The sequence below is a fragment of the Nyctereutes procyonoides genome, unplaced genomic scaffold (genome assembly GCF_905146905.1).
Source record: "Nyctereutes procyonoides isolate TBG_1078 unplaced genomic scaffold, NYPRO_anot_genome, whole genome shotgun sequence".
Taxonomy (NCBI): Eukaryota; Metazoa; Chordata; class Mammalia; order Carnivora; family Canidae; genus Nyctereutes; species Nyctereutes procyonoides.
The window spans coordinates 27,950,351-27,964,378 of record NW_026575132.1 but is presented as its reverse complement, the minus strand read 5'-3'; positions in this window follow the sequence as shown (position 1 = coordinate 27,964,378).

Below are 14,028 nucleotides of genomic sequence, written 5' to 3'. Positions count from 1 at the left end.
CACACGGCCTATGGTTGCTTTTGCACTGTAATAGCAGAGCTTGGGAGCTGCAACAGAGACCGTTTGGCCCTCAGATCCTAAAATGGTTGTTATTTGTACTGCACAGAAAATGTTTGCCAACCCCTGGTGGAATGCAGAAAATATTAAGATATTTTATCCCTTAAAAAGAAAATAAAAATAAGATAGAAACTCTTCCTTTCCTTTCCTTTCCTTTCCTTTCCTTTCCTTTCCTTTCCTTTCCTTTCCTTTCCTTTCCTTTCCTTTCCTTCCCTTCCCTTCCCTTCCCTTCCTTCCCTTCCCTTCCCTTTCGTCTTCTCTTCTCTTTTTTTTTCTTTTCTTCTTGCACACACACACACACACACACACACACACACACACACAAAAGTCAAATTATTAGTTGTTGTTGTTGTTTTCGATGATATTCAATGCCAGGTTGTTTCCAAAAGGGAATTCCAAAGGAAATCCCAGTGAGAATCAAAACCTAAAGGATAATTGAAACTTTGGAGCATTCCTAAAGAAATAAATGTGCTGGTATAGTTCACTTACTCAGGTATTGAGAAAGCTCTGTGCCAGTTCGGTCCTGTCTGCACACTTCTTACTCAGAGACTTAAGAATTGGTAATGCTTTAACTTCCATCCTGTCGCCCAAAGTCACTCATTTCCCTGTCAGTTCCTTCCATAGCTTTTGTCACTACCTGGCTTACCTCCTTTACACCTGTTTAACCCTATTGTCTCCACTAAGTCACATGGTCCATGTCCTACTATTCTGGCCCTCAGGATCAGTTTACCTTTAGTTCACCAACCCCTATGACGATAAGCCTCTGGCACCCCGTTTCCCACCCTCATTCTACCTCAAACATTTTGTCACTTCAGACTCTCTCCTTTTTTCCATTTAAAACTTATTTGAAAGGGAGGACCCAAACTGTATTCACTAGGCTATGGTAACTGGCAAGATGAAGGCCCCACTCCCTTCCCGCAAAAGCACTTGATTTTATTATAGGATACATCAACCGTGCCTGTCAATAGTTCAGGCTTCTGAGAATGGGAAACCCACCCTGAGGGATGTCGTTTCTGGAAGGTTGTCTGTAAAGTTTGGGGTAAAGGGTGGTCACCAAAGAGGAGACTTGGATCATCTTCCTTATGCTTCTTAAAGCATGTGATCAAGCTCCTGCCCACTCTAAGATTTTTGGCCAACCATATGTTTTCTCCACTGCCTCTGCCCGCAGCCTGCCGTGTCCCTTCATTAGGTGGCATCAGGGACCAAATTTCCCTATGAACCGTGAATTCCTGAGGGCAATGACTGTTTCATATTCACCACTGTATGTCTAGTATTTGGCACATCATCGAGTCTGCACTCCAGCTTATTGAATATTTGAATACACGAGCATATTCTGCTGCTCAAAATACCCCCGTGACTGTTCTCTTGACTTGTAGTGAAAAAGTCAAAGTCTTCACCAGACCTTCAAGTCCCAACATAGACCAGTTCTCATTTCCTTTCTGGGTCGAGCTCTGCTTTCCCCTCCACTCACTATACATTCCTTGCTGCCACCTCAGGGCCTTTGCACCTCTCCTTTCTGCTGTCCAGTTATACCAATGGCTTACCTCCTTTATTGCTTTCAAGTTTCTACTCAAATGTAATTCTTTCCTATAATCCTCCATCCTCCTAAGCCTGCTTTATTTTTTTTCCATACACTTGTCACCTTCGAAGATAATACATAATATATCCTTTTATTTTTTTTTCATTTTTCTTGCTTTGTATCTCTATTAAAACATGAACTCCACAAAAGCAGAGGATTTGTTTGTTTTCCTCATGATTGTCTTCCCAGGATGTAAGGTGGAGCTTAGGACACACCAGGCACTCTGTAAGTCTTTCTTGAATGAGTTATTTAAAAGAATGTGAATAAGAAACAGATTTCCTGGGATCCCTGGGTGGCACAGCGGTTTGGCGCCTGCCTTTGGCCCAGGGCGCGATCCTGGAGACCCGGGATCGAACCCCACATCGGGCTCCCGGTGCATGGAGCCTGCTTCTCCCTCTGCCTGTGTCTCTGCCTCTCTCTCTCTCTCTCTCTCTCTCTCTCTCTCTCTGTGTGACTATCATAAATAAATAAAAAATAAAAAAATAAAAAAAAAGAAACAGATTTCCCGTCCCTCCTTCTTCCTTCCCACCTTGACTCTGTAGTGCAAATATGCACGTGGCTAATTTATAAGAATCTTCTTCTTTCCCTGCCTCCCCATCCCCCTATTCCCTCATTGTGTCTTCTATTCCATGAACTTATTTTTTTAGATTTTTTTATTTTTAAAGATTTTATTTATTTATTCCTGAGAGACACACAGAGAGATACAGAGACACAGGCAGAGGGAGAAGCAGGCTCCCTGTGGGGAGCCCAATGTGGGACTCGATCCCAGGACCCCAGGGTCATGACCTGAGCCAAAGGCAGATTCTCAACCACTGAGCCACCCAGGTTTCCTTATTCTGTGAACTTCAACTCACCTTCCCTCTGAACTTCTCAGATTAAGAAAACACTTTTTTCTCTCATCTTCAACTTCATATGCATTAAGACCCTTGTTACAATGGACTCCTTCAAACCCACGCAGCACCGCTGCCCAGCCGCTCAAAAAAACCCCACAGGAACTACAGCACGAGTGGTCCTCTTGGCCCATCCTACCAGGTCCCAGATGGCACAGATTTTCCAGACAGAAAATCTAATATATGTGGAGTCACCAGGCCATAGTGTCCTGTGCCTACAGAGGAGAGAACCTCTACAGAGTGATCATCATTATGTAGCCATATGACAGTCCTCTCCCCTGACATATGGGCTGGGAATTGGGATAGCTGTCACCCCACTTAGTTTCTAAATTGCTGAAGGGCAAAAGAGCATTTCTTCGGTCCAGGTAAAAGCTCATCACTGCTAGCATGGTGTGTTTCTCTCGGTAAGCATTCAGCAGAGAAACTGGTAGACAATAGAAATGAGGAAACAGAAGAGCAAGTAGGTAATGCTTTAGTTATTTGTTTAGAATTATGACATCGCCATATGTAGGTAATAGTGCTAGTGGGAACGTGGCCCTGTGCACAGGAGAAGCTGTTTTGACAACATGTGCAATATGTGTACAGAGAGATGCAAATGTAAAGAATGTATGTGAGCAGAGCAAATCCAAATATTTTTATATCTGAGTGACTCCATGATCTTTTCATGTAACATCCAGAGTACGAAACATTCACAGAAAAATTATTTTATTTCTGTGATGTTTAATTTGTAAGCCAAATTAAAGTATGCACTTTTCCAGAACTAAATATAAGATGGGGAATTTTCCAGAAGCTTTGAGTCTCATAATTTCTAGGGAAACTTAAATTTGACTAAACTAGTTCAGCTTTTACTTGTGACATCATTTTTAAAAAAGATTTTATTTATTTGAGAGAAAGAGAGAGAGAGAAAGAATGGGGGGGGGAGGAGCTGGGAGAGAGGGACAGAGAGAGAAGGAGAAGCAGACACCCCACTAAGCAGGGAGGCAAGATGTGGGGCTCGATCCTAGGACCTGAGATCATGACCTGAGCCAAAGGCAGATGCTTAACTGACTGAGCCACCCAGTTGCCCTTGTGATATCATTTATTTATTTTTCAATTGGGGAAAAAATGACTATACTGCTGTGGTGACTGATGATAAAAACAAAACACAAAAGTACAAGTGATTACGGGAGGATGTGAGTTTACTCTGCTGAGCATGGGAACTGAAACTTGCCTTTGGGTATGGCCGGGGTGACAGCTCCAACTGCACCACTACAGAATCTGTCCACTTGCCACCCCCTTCCCTGTCAACTTCTCTTCCTTTCGCCCCCAACCTTACTGTTATCTTTCCTTCCCAGCCCTCATATCCCCCTCCATTACCCTTCTTATCAATGTGCTGGTGATGGTAGAAAAGGGAGGCAAAGTGCAGGCAGAGGAGGGGCCCTGTCAGCCCTACTTCCACGGTCACAGCCATGAACCACTGTGATAATGTGACATACTTATCTATTGTGAAATTAGTACCACCATAGGGTCAGATAGAACTCCTCCATCACTTGCAGAAGTACCCCGTGTGTGAAAGAGAGAAAAACAACTTAAGGTTTACTCTCAGTGATTTTCAAGTATATAATACAATATGGTTAGCCACAATCACTACATCGTACATCAGATCCCCAGAACTTATTCACATTATAACTGGAAGTTTGAACCCTTGGCCAGCTTCTCCCTATTTTCCCCACCATGCAGTGCTGGCAACCACCATTTTGCTGCCTGTTTCTGAGTTTGGATTTTTAGATTCCACCTAAAAGTGAACTCATGCCGTATTTGTCCCTCTAGGTTGTCACAAATGGCAGGATTTCCTTCTTTTTATGGTTGAATAATACTCTTAATGTAGGTGTTTGTCACTGTAACTTCCTTCTTAGAACTACTTTTGCTGTATCCCATAGCGTTTGGTATGTTGTGTTTTCACTTTTGTACGTTTCCAGATATGTTTTGATTTCCCTCTTGATTTCTTCTCTGACTCATTGGTTGTGCAAAAATGTATTTATTGCTTAATTGCCACCTGTTGTGAAATTTCCAGTTTTCCTGTTATTATTGATTTCTATTTTCATACCATTGTGGTCAGGAAAGGTTCTTGGTATGATTGGAATCTTCTTAAATTTGCTGACATTTGTTTTGTAACCTAACATATAGTCTATTCTAGAGAATGTTCAGAAGAATATGTGTTCTGCTGCCGTTGGATGCATATAATACCTTCTCCTACCCTTTTGCTTTGAGTGGATATATGTGTCCTTGAAGCTGAAGTGATTGGAAAATTTAAGCCATTTACATTTATAATAATCATTGATAGGTATGGGCTTACCAGTGTGATCTTCTTGTTTTCTAGCCCATGTTCTTTCCTTCCTGTATTGATGCCTTCCTTTGAGAATTGATATCCTCCATAGTAATAAGCTTTGATTCTCTTCTTTTTATCTTTTTTGTGCTCACTATAGTTTTTTGCTTTGTGGTTACCATGAGGCTTATATAAAACACCCTACAGATATAGCTCTCTATTTTATGTTGATAACAGCTTTGATCACATACAAAAACAAAACAAGACAAAACCATTACCCATTCACTCTGTTCTTTTATGTATTTTGTGTCACAATCAACTTCTTGTATCACATGCTCACTTAAAAATTATTGTTGCTATAGTTATTTTTAATGCTCTTGTCCTTCAATCTTTATACTTAAGTTAAAGTCAGCACATCACCATATTATAGTATTAAGGCATCCTGAATTTGATTATATACTTGTCCTTACTACTATAAGATTTCTGCTGAGGAATCTGCTGATTTATGGAACTGCCTTTGTAAGTTACAAGCTTCTTTTTCTCTTGCGTCTCTTAAGATTACCTCTTTGAGTTTTTGACAGTTTTATTATAACGTATCTTGGAGAAGATCTCTTTAAGTTGAGTTTGTTTGTGAATGTATGAGCTTCATGAACTTGAATGTTCCCATTGCTCTCCAGATTTGGGAAATTCATAGCCGTTTTATCTTTAAATAGGCTTTCTCCACCCCCTTCTCCCTCTTCTTTTTCAGGGACTACAATAATTTGCAGATTGTTTCTTTAGATGGTGTCCTACAGATCACAGATGCTTTCTTTACTCCTTTTTCTTTCTTTTCTCTTTGTTCTTTTCTTGGATAATTTTGAAGGTGCTGTCTTCTAATTCACAGATTCTTTCTTCTGTTTGAACCATGCTACTGTTGATGCTGCTTGTGTTTTTCATTTTATTTATTGTCATCTTCAGCTTCAGAATTTGTTTGATCCTTTTTTACAATTTTGATATTTTTGTTAAACTTCTCATTTCTTTCATGTGTTCTTTCCCTGATTTAATTTAATAGTCTTGCTCAGTTTTCTTGCATATCATTGAGCTATTTTAAATCCTTTATAGGGTAAATCACATATCCCCGTGTCATTAGAGTTGGTTACTAGAGAATTATTGTGTTCCTTTTATAGTGTTACCTTTCCTTGATTTTTTTTTATGTTCCTTGAAGTTTTGCATTGCTGTTTTCACTTTTGAAGTAGCAGTCCTTCCTCCAGTCTTTACTGACTGACTTCAAGAGAAAAATATCTTCCATCACCATTGCTAGGGATTCTGAGGTCTTCTATGGTCTATGTCTTCTATGTCTCAGGTCTTCTTAGGGTATACCTGCTACATGATTCTTGCTCTTTCTTATGGCAGAGTTCTTTAGCTTGCATGCCTTCTCTAGATCCTGTAGAGCCAAGCGGTGTGTTCATACCCTCTATTTTGTTTTCCCACAGGTGGTCTCTCCCAGGCCCACAGATTCAGACTGGCTTTCTTTATATGCTTATTAGCTATCTGCAAAAGCTCACTCTTATCATCATTTGGATTTTGCACAGGTAGTCCACCACAAGGTGAGGGAAGTTGTGTGGAGTACTGTGAGTGCCATTGGGCCAGATGGGGGATCTGTGGGTAAGACATCCCCAACGGCTCATGGACAGCCCTCCTGATTGAGTCCCTGATGTGCTTAGAAGGATCCATGTCCCCTTGATATGTTTTGTTCTCAGCCCCAGCTGCTGTTCTTCCAGCCCCTCATGTCCCACGGTCATGCAGCTCATTACTCAGTACCCGGGATGTGACAAGAGAGAAATGGTCCTCTTTGGCAGGGTCCCCTAAAGCTAAGGAAGCCAGGCACTCACATGCTCTCACTTTCCCCCACAGGAGAAATCAGAAGCCAAACAAAGATTTCTTGGCACCAAGCTGTTTGCCCTGGGGGAAGAGTGATGCAGGAAAAGTCAAACAGTTTTTCTCACCCTCTCCAATACATCTGATCTCCTCTTTTTTTTTTTTCCTGGACTCTGAGACTTCTACAAAATTTCTCTCATCTGTAAGTGATTATCTATGACAGCATTCTCCAGGGACTCCCAGACCATGGTGGAGAAAGGCTGGGGCCACTCCCTGGGCACTTTGGCTCCACAGCCAAGACTGAGGTCTATATGCCTATTACCTGAAGCACAGGTGGGTGAGAGTCCTCCAAGGTCCCTTGATGTACAGGTTAGTGACAGAACCCAAGCCAAATGGGGCTATAGCCAAGTTTTTGGAGGTGCAGAGCTATTTTATGGTTTCTTGCTGGGACACATGGCAAGTCGGCCACTTAAGTGTGGACCTGTCTTCTCTAAACAGCTCCCCTCATTTGTAGACTACACTAACTTTTCCCAGTCTTCTACCTGGAATCCTCTGCTCCCTCAAAAACACCTCCATCCATGGATTAATGTCAAATTGCTGCTGTTGAGGGCAAGGCATGAATGAGGGATGTCTTATTTGGTCCCCTTGCTGATGTCACTCTCTGGAAACTTTAAAAGTTGTAAAATGTTAATAAAAAGAGAAAAGAAAAAAGAAAAGAAAAGAAAAGAAAAGAAAGAAGTTGTCAAAAATAAATAGCCCAGTTGAAAACCGCTAGCCTAGAGCTTTCTCATAAAATTTCCTTTATCTTTGGTTACGCTTCATTTGTGTAAATAACTACACCCCCACAGTCAACTAATCTTCCTTCCACGCCTGTAATGGTCTGAACTGTGTCCTCTAAATTCTAATGTTGAAATCTTAATCCCCAGCCCCACAGAATGTGACTATATTTAGAGATAGGATCTCTAAAGGTGTAATTAAGTTAAAATGAGGTCACTAAGGTGGACTATAATCCTAAATAGCTGGTATCCTCCTAAGAGAAAGAGATTAGGACACAGACACACAGAGAAAGAAGACCACATGAAGACATAGGGAGAAGATGGCCATTTACATCTACAAGCCAAGGAAGGAGGCCTAAGGAGAAAAAAATCTCTGCTGACACCTTGATCTCAGACTTGTAGCCTCTGGAATTGTGAGAAAACAAATGGATGAAGCCACCTCGCTGTAGAGAAACTCTCTGACGTACTCCTTCTAGCCTACATGAATTCCAGTTCTAGCAAATCCCAGCCAGTTCTTCTCTGTTCACTTCCTGATCCCTTTGTGACATCAACATTCAAAGACAACATGAATGAGCACATTCAGGCCTTAAACAAAGACATATTCTTCTTCCTCATCTAGGTTAGCCAATTAAAACAGAAGGAAGGAAGGGTTAATTGATACATGATCATCAAGGAGAAAAACTTCATAAGTAGAAATTTTTTTTTAAGATTTAAAAAAATTTATTCATAAGAGACACACAGAGAGAGACAGAGACACAGGCAGAAGGAGAAGCAGGCTCTCTGCGGGGAGCCTGATGTGGGACTCGATCCCTAGATCCTGGAATCAGGCCCTGAGCTGAAGGCAGAGCTCAAACACTGAGCCACCTAGGTGTTCTATAAGTAGAAAATCTAAAAGAGGCAAATGCATGAGTTTTAGATTACAAAACAAAGAAAGTAAGTTTCCAGCATCTGCACGACTGGAAGCTGAGACTCTCAGCGAGAAAGGGTTACAATTCATTGATAGGAGATGAGATGGGCAGAGAAAAGCAATGTCATAGGAACAGAAAAGAAAGCTCTTAAGAAGTAAGTCTGGGGGGCACCCAGGTGGCTCAGTCAGCTAAGCATCCAATTCTCAGTTTGGGCTCACATCATGGTCTCAGGGTCATGGCATCAAGCCCTGCATCAGGTTCTGCAACCAGCTTGAGTCGGCTGGAGATTCCCTCACTTGCTCACTCGCGCGTGCATGCTCTTTCTCTCTAAAATAAATAAATAAATAAATAAAATCTTTAAAAGGGGGTGGGGTGGGGAATAAACTGAACACATGGCAGAAAGAAACTATGTTTAGAAAGCTAGGCTTTGGGACCAGACAGCCTAGGTTCACATCAGAGCAATTTCCTCTTTGTGTAACTTTGGGCAAATTACCCCTTCTCAGCTTCTACTTACAAAATGGGAGATTGTTTGCTTCCGTGATTTGGGGAGGATTAATAATACCATGGAGCGCCTGGCATATACATAATGCTCGGTAAATTTAAGGTCTCATTATTTCTATAATTACTAAAATTTTATTATTATTATTAACACATGCACAATTGAGGAGAGATATCACCATTAAGCTATATGATTCTTCCTAATTGTAAGCTCGACATCACTGAATCTTAGGAAAAGACTTCATGCTTAGAAGATTTATTAACCGAGGTATCATTGTTCTTAAAACACTTTTAATAAGCTATGCTCTGATTGTCCTTATCCACACATATGTTGCGAGTGCCCGTTAGAGGTCCCCTGTCCTCGTATGCAAATATAAAATTGAAAAATGCCATTTAGCCTTTCTTTACCAGATCATATGGTTGTTTGAGGCTCCTTATGTCGCTGAGACTCTATGCCACCCAAACTAATTGAAAAGAAAGGCAAGGACAGTTATCCGTGTAATTTAAAGAACAAATCCTTGCTAGAAATAAATTAAAAGAAAAACTTCTATTGAATCCTATCTTCTATGATACAGCTCACCATGGAGCTCTTCGACTGAGCAATTTCTTATATTTGTGCCACTTTTCTCTGCCTTCTAGTTCTGGATTTACTTGCTTTCGTAAAATGGTATTGAGTGTTTGCATAAATCGGCCTCTAAAATATGGAAATCCTGTTTAGAAACATGACTTTCTAGAGGAATACCTGAGCTAATACTCACAGTCAAATATTATTAGGAACAAAGAACTCTCTGGCTTGCTGCAAATTGGAATTCCTAATCTTTACCCCCAAAGAAAGGTATGTGTTCTTTATTGTAGTCTGAATTTATAGACTGTTTTTGGATCCTCACATTTCTGTAGTCATTTGCATAGAACAGAAAACATATTACATAACAAGTCAGTCAAGCTAAATTATAGGCAGTTCTTTTCAATCAGGCCACTGCAGTTCTGTGTTACTCAGTTCAGCTCCAGTCTCCCACTGTTCAAATGTTGCCATGGTGACCAATTTTTGTCATGTACATTCCCAGGTCCCGTGCGGCCTCCTTATTCATAGCACTTTGCCATCACTACAGCGACCGCTAGCTGCTGTCTTATTATCGAATCCCCCCTTAGTAATACATATCACCTTTAAGCTACCTGGGTGAATTCTTGAAACCTGCGTACAAATGATACGTTACATAAATAAGAAAACAAATTCCTATTAGATAACATTAGAATGATAATAACAGATAAATAAGACTCCTTAAGCCATGCATGAGCAGGAGCTTGGTGGATTCACTCCTGCCTCTTTCCTAGCTGTGTCACCACCCATATCCCTGGAAGACCAGCTTGATTCCTTTATAACAAGTGGAATAACAAGATCGCAAGAACGTTGAGCTGAATTTGATCAACCGTGTTGCAATCCATCTGACTGCTGAGCTTTCCACTGTTAGGACAGCTGAACAACACAAATTATCGGTATATTGGAAGGAGAAGCTGAGAGGTATAGAGACAGTCTAATTTATCCATATGCCTAAAAAGACAATGTCATATGGATAAACTAAATTTCACCTCTTTTTCCTTTTTAAATATTGTAGGCTGACTGTCTTTCGAGTAAAAACACAACCTTAAAAAAAATCACAAGAAACCAGATCAAAGACATAAATAGAACAAAATATGCACAAGAGATCTCATCCAAGATCAAAGATGTGAACGTAATTGCCATGAATAAGAAGTGCAGAGCTCACCAGAACAGAATGTCTTCAGCACACAGAGAATTCTACCCAACACACCAAAAAAAAAAAGGAGGGTGGGGGGAGGGAGAAGAAAAAAGGGAGAAAAGTCTCTGGGAAATCAAGCCCTCCACAAAGCACATAAAATGTCTTTATTTTTCCCTTTGCAGTAAGCAAAATTTCTATGTCATTTCATTGAAATGACCAAATGTGGAGCAATGTTCACCAAACCTGAAGGAGGGGAGCATATCAGAACCTTTCTGTCTCATAGGCTAAGCCTCTTTCAAGTTTTGTGTTGTTGTTTTGCTTTTCTCTGTCAAAATCTACTCCCCAAACTTCAGTCCTTAAAAGTGTTTCGCTGTAAATCAACCTGGTACGGAGAGAGTTTTTAAGAATGTGAAATATTGAGGTAGTAACATTCGAGAGAGTCGCTTTGCTTGTGAAAACGAAGTAATTAATTTAATGCATATGGGAAAAAAAAGGTAGGGGGAGTTCCCTTTATTAAATATTTATCACTGGAGCCCTGGTGGATGCTGCTCAGAAAAGCAATCATTAGATATGGGACATTGATTGACAAGTAGCACTCTACCCTAAGATTTGCTGATTTCTTGGGGGAAAATAGAAGTTCTCGGGATTCTTGGATGCTACTCTTTCAGTGTCTTACTGCATATACTTAATCTTAAGTAAGTCAATCTTTAAAAAATGTGTCTCTGTCCCTGACCTTAGAGAACTTTCATCTCATTCATATCAATGAACCTAACCCTTTTCTACCCTTTCCAGGAACACAGAGTGCAAGAGAAAGGGGCAGAGGGAGTGTGAAGCCGTGAGAGAGCGAGCAGATAGTTATCGGAAATGCAAGCTCATACCTGCAGAAAGAGGAGAAGTAGCAAATTAATAATCCATGATTCCATTTAGCCTACTAGGGAGAAGACAAACTTATGATTCAAGGTAAACTTCAGCCAGATATGTTAACAGTGAAGGTAAATTTTCCTAGCTTGAATTCTTTAAAGCAAAAAAACAAAAAACTGCAAAAATCCCATTTGGGAAACAATGCATTTCCTAATGATATTCAGCCTTAAATATGTACATTAACATCTACATATGCTTTTACCCTTTGAAAAGAAATGTAATATTTACAAATATTTATTTAAGTACGCTCTATACCCAATGGGGGGGGGGTTTGAGCCCAATGACCCTGGGATCCAGTTGCCAGGTCTACGAACTGAGCCACGCAGGTACCACTTTTTTTTTTTTAAAGAAAATCATGCAAATTTGGAGCAATCTATTTCTGTGAGGCTCATGTCCCCAGCAAATGTACGTGAATTCATTTTGCGACGACTTTTACATTGTGGTGTTCTTGTAGAGAGCAGGATTTTCGTATCATTCTGGATCCTGAATATTATCTGACTTTTATTCTGATCAGAAGTCTTTCCATGCTTCCAAGGCTCATTTTCTGGGCTCACCTCATCTGCAGACCTCCCCTGCAGGCAACAAAGTGCTGCTCAAGGGCCCGGGATTCCTTACCACTGGGCTTTCCATTGCAGTCAGAAGTAGAAGAAAGCTCCTGCTCTGCTGAGTAGAATCTGCAAGGGGCTGTATGTGGGAGGGCAAAACAAGACATTATAGGTAAACTTAGAGGGACCCTGGGGCTTATGTCTTCTTAGCCCGAAATATGGTGAAACAAACAAACAAACAAACAAACAAACAAACAAACTACATTGTCCAGAGAAGGGAAGCCACTTTCCAGGAGCAAATATTCCTGCACTGTGTGTTGGGTTAGTAAGACTGTAGTACAGATGAAGCAAGTGTTCTTCCTGCAGCATCTGGAATTTCTGAGAGAACTGATCTCTCCCCTTCTCTGTCTCTGCATGTTGACATGGCTATGGGCAGGCTGCTTTGGGGGATCTGACTCCATTGTCAGGGACCTTAGAAATTCCAGGATAAAAAAAAAAAAAGAGAGAACACTGTCCCATAGCCAAAAAATAGAGTGTTGCATCATCACCATTGGCAATTCGGGACCATTTTTCTTTAAAAAAAAATTTTATTTATTCATGAGAGACACACAGAGAGAGGCAGAGACACAGGCAGAGGGAGAAGCAGGCTCCCTGCAGGGAGCCCTATGTGGGACTCGATCCCAGGACCCTGGGGTCATGACCTGATGCAGACACTTAACCACTGAGCCACCCAGGTGGACCGGGACCATTTTTCTTAACAAGCTGCCAAACAGTCTGATGAACTGGAAGAGCGTTCCCCTGAGTGATGGGACTAGTGGTTCCCAACCAGGGGTAACCTTCCCTCCCTTGCCAGGGGACCGTGGAGAGGTCTGGAGGCAGTTTTGATTGTCACAGTGGAGTGAGGAGTGCTAGTGACGTCAACGAGGTGGAGAGCGAAGAAGATGTTCAACGTCCTGCAATGCCGTTCCCACCACTAACCCTTTGATTTCATGGGAACGTTTTTACCGAGAGATGAGGTTTATGTCTTCTTGAAGGATAACCAAATCACAATCACATATTCATAATCCATTTACCGCAATGATGCTTACGATGCCTCACATTCATGTACTGAAATTTTAAAGTGTCATAAATATTCAGCTTGGCTTTTGAATTCATAATTTAGCAACCTGGCTTAAGCCTAAACCTTTTGTTGGGATGAAGTAATTCTCCACATGGTTGTTTCTCTTTCACATCCTCCTTTGTGATTAGGGTTTTGATGCCCAGAAGTGCTTTGGCAGCCCTGCAGACAATACTTTCACATTTTTTTTCTTTGTGTGGGAACATTTGATACTGGAGTATCTTGGAAATTATTTGATTTTTATAAATTATCACCTTTACAAAAAAAAAGTGGGTTTCAACCAGCTCTGGTCCCCACTTTTCCTATAACACAAAGGTACACTTCTGGCAATGTTTTCAGACAGCTTGAAGAGTTTTCTTGAATAAGAGACTTGCTGTGGTGGGAATTTCCCAAAATAAATAAATAATAAGTAAATAATATCGTCGGGGTGCCCAGGCGACTCAATTGGTTGGGTGTCTGACTCTTGGTCTTGGCTCAGGTCATGATCTCAGGGTCCCGAGATTGAGCCTGGCGTCTGGGCTCTCTGCTCAGTGGGGAGTCAGCTTCCCATCCCTCCTCCTCCCTCTGTCCCTACTGGTGCTCATCCTCTCTCTCTCGAATAAATATATACATATTTTAAGTAATAACAATAACAATAATAATAATATCCTCTTTTCTAGTCTTTTTGACTCATAGAGTCCTGCTGGTTTGACTCAAAATTCTAGATGGCTTGGAGCTTCTCTGTGCAGCCATCCCATTAGAATGCAACACCTTCTTGTAGATGTTTCATACTTGAGTGAAAGAAATGCACCAGACACCATTATGGTCTCGGAAACCAGCGTTGATCCACACTCTGTGAC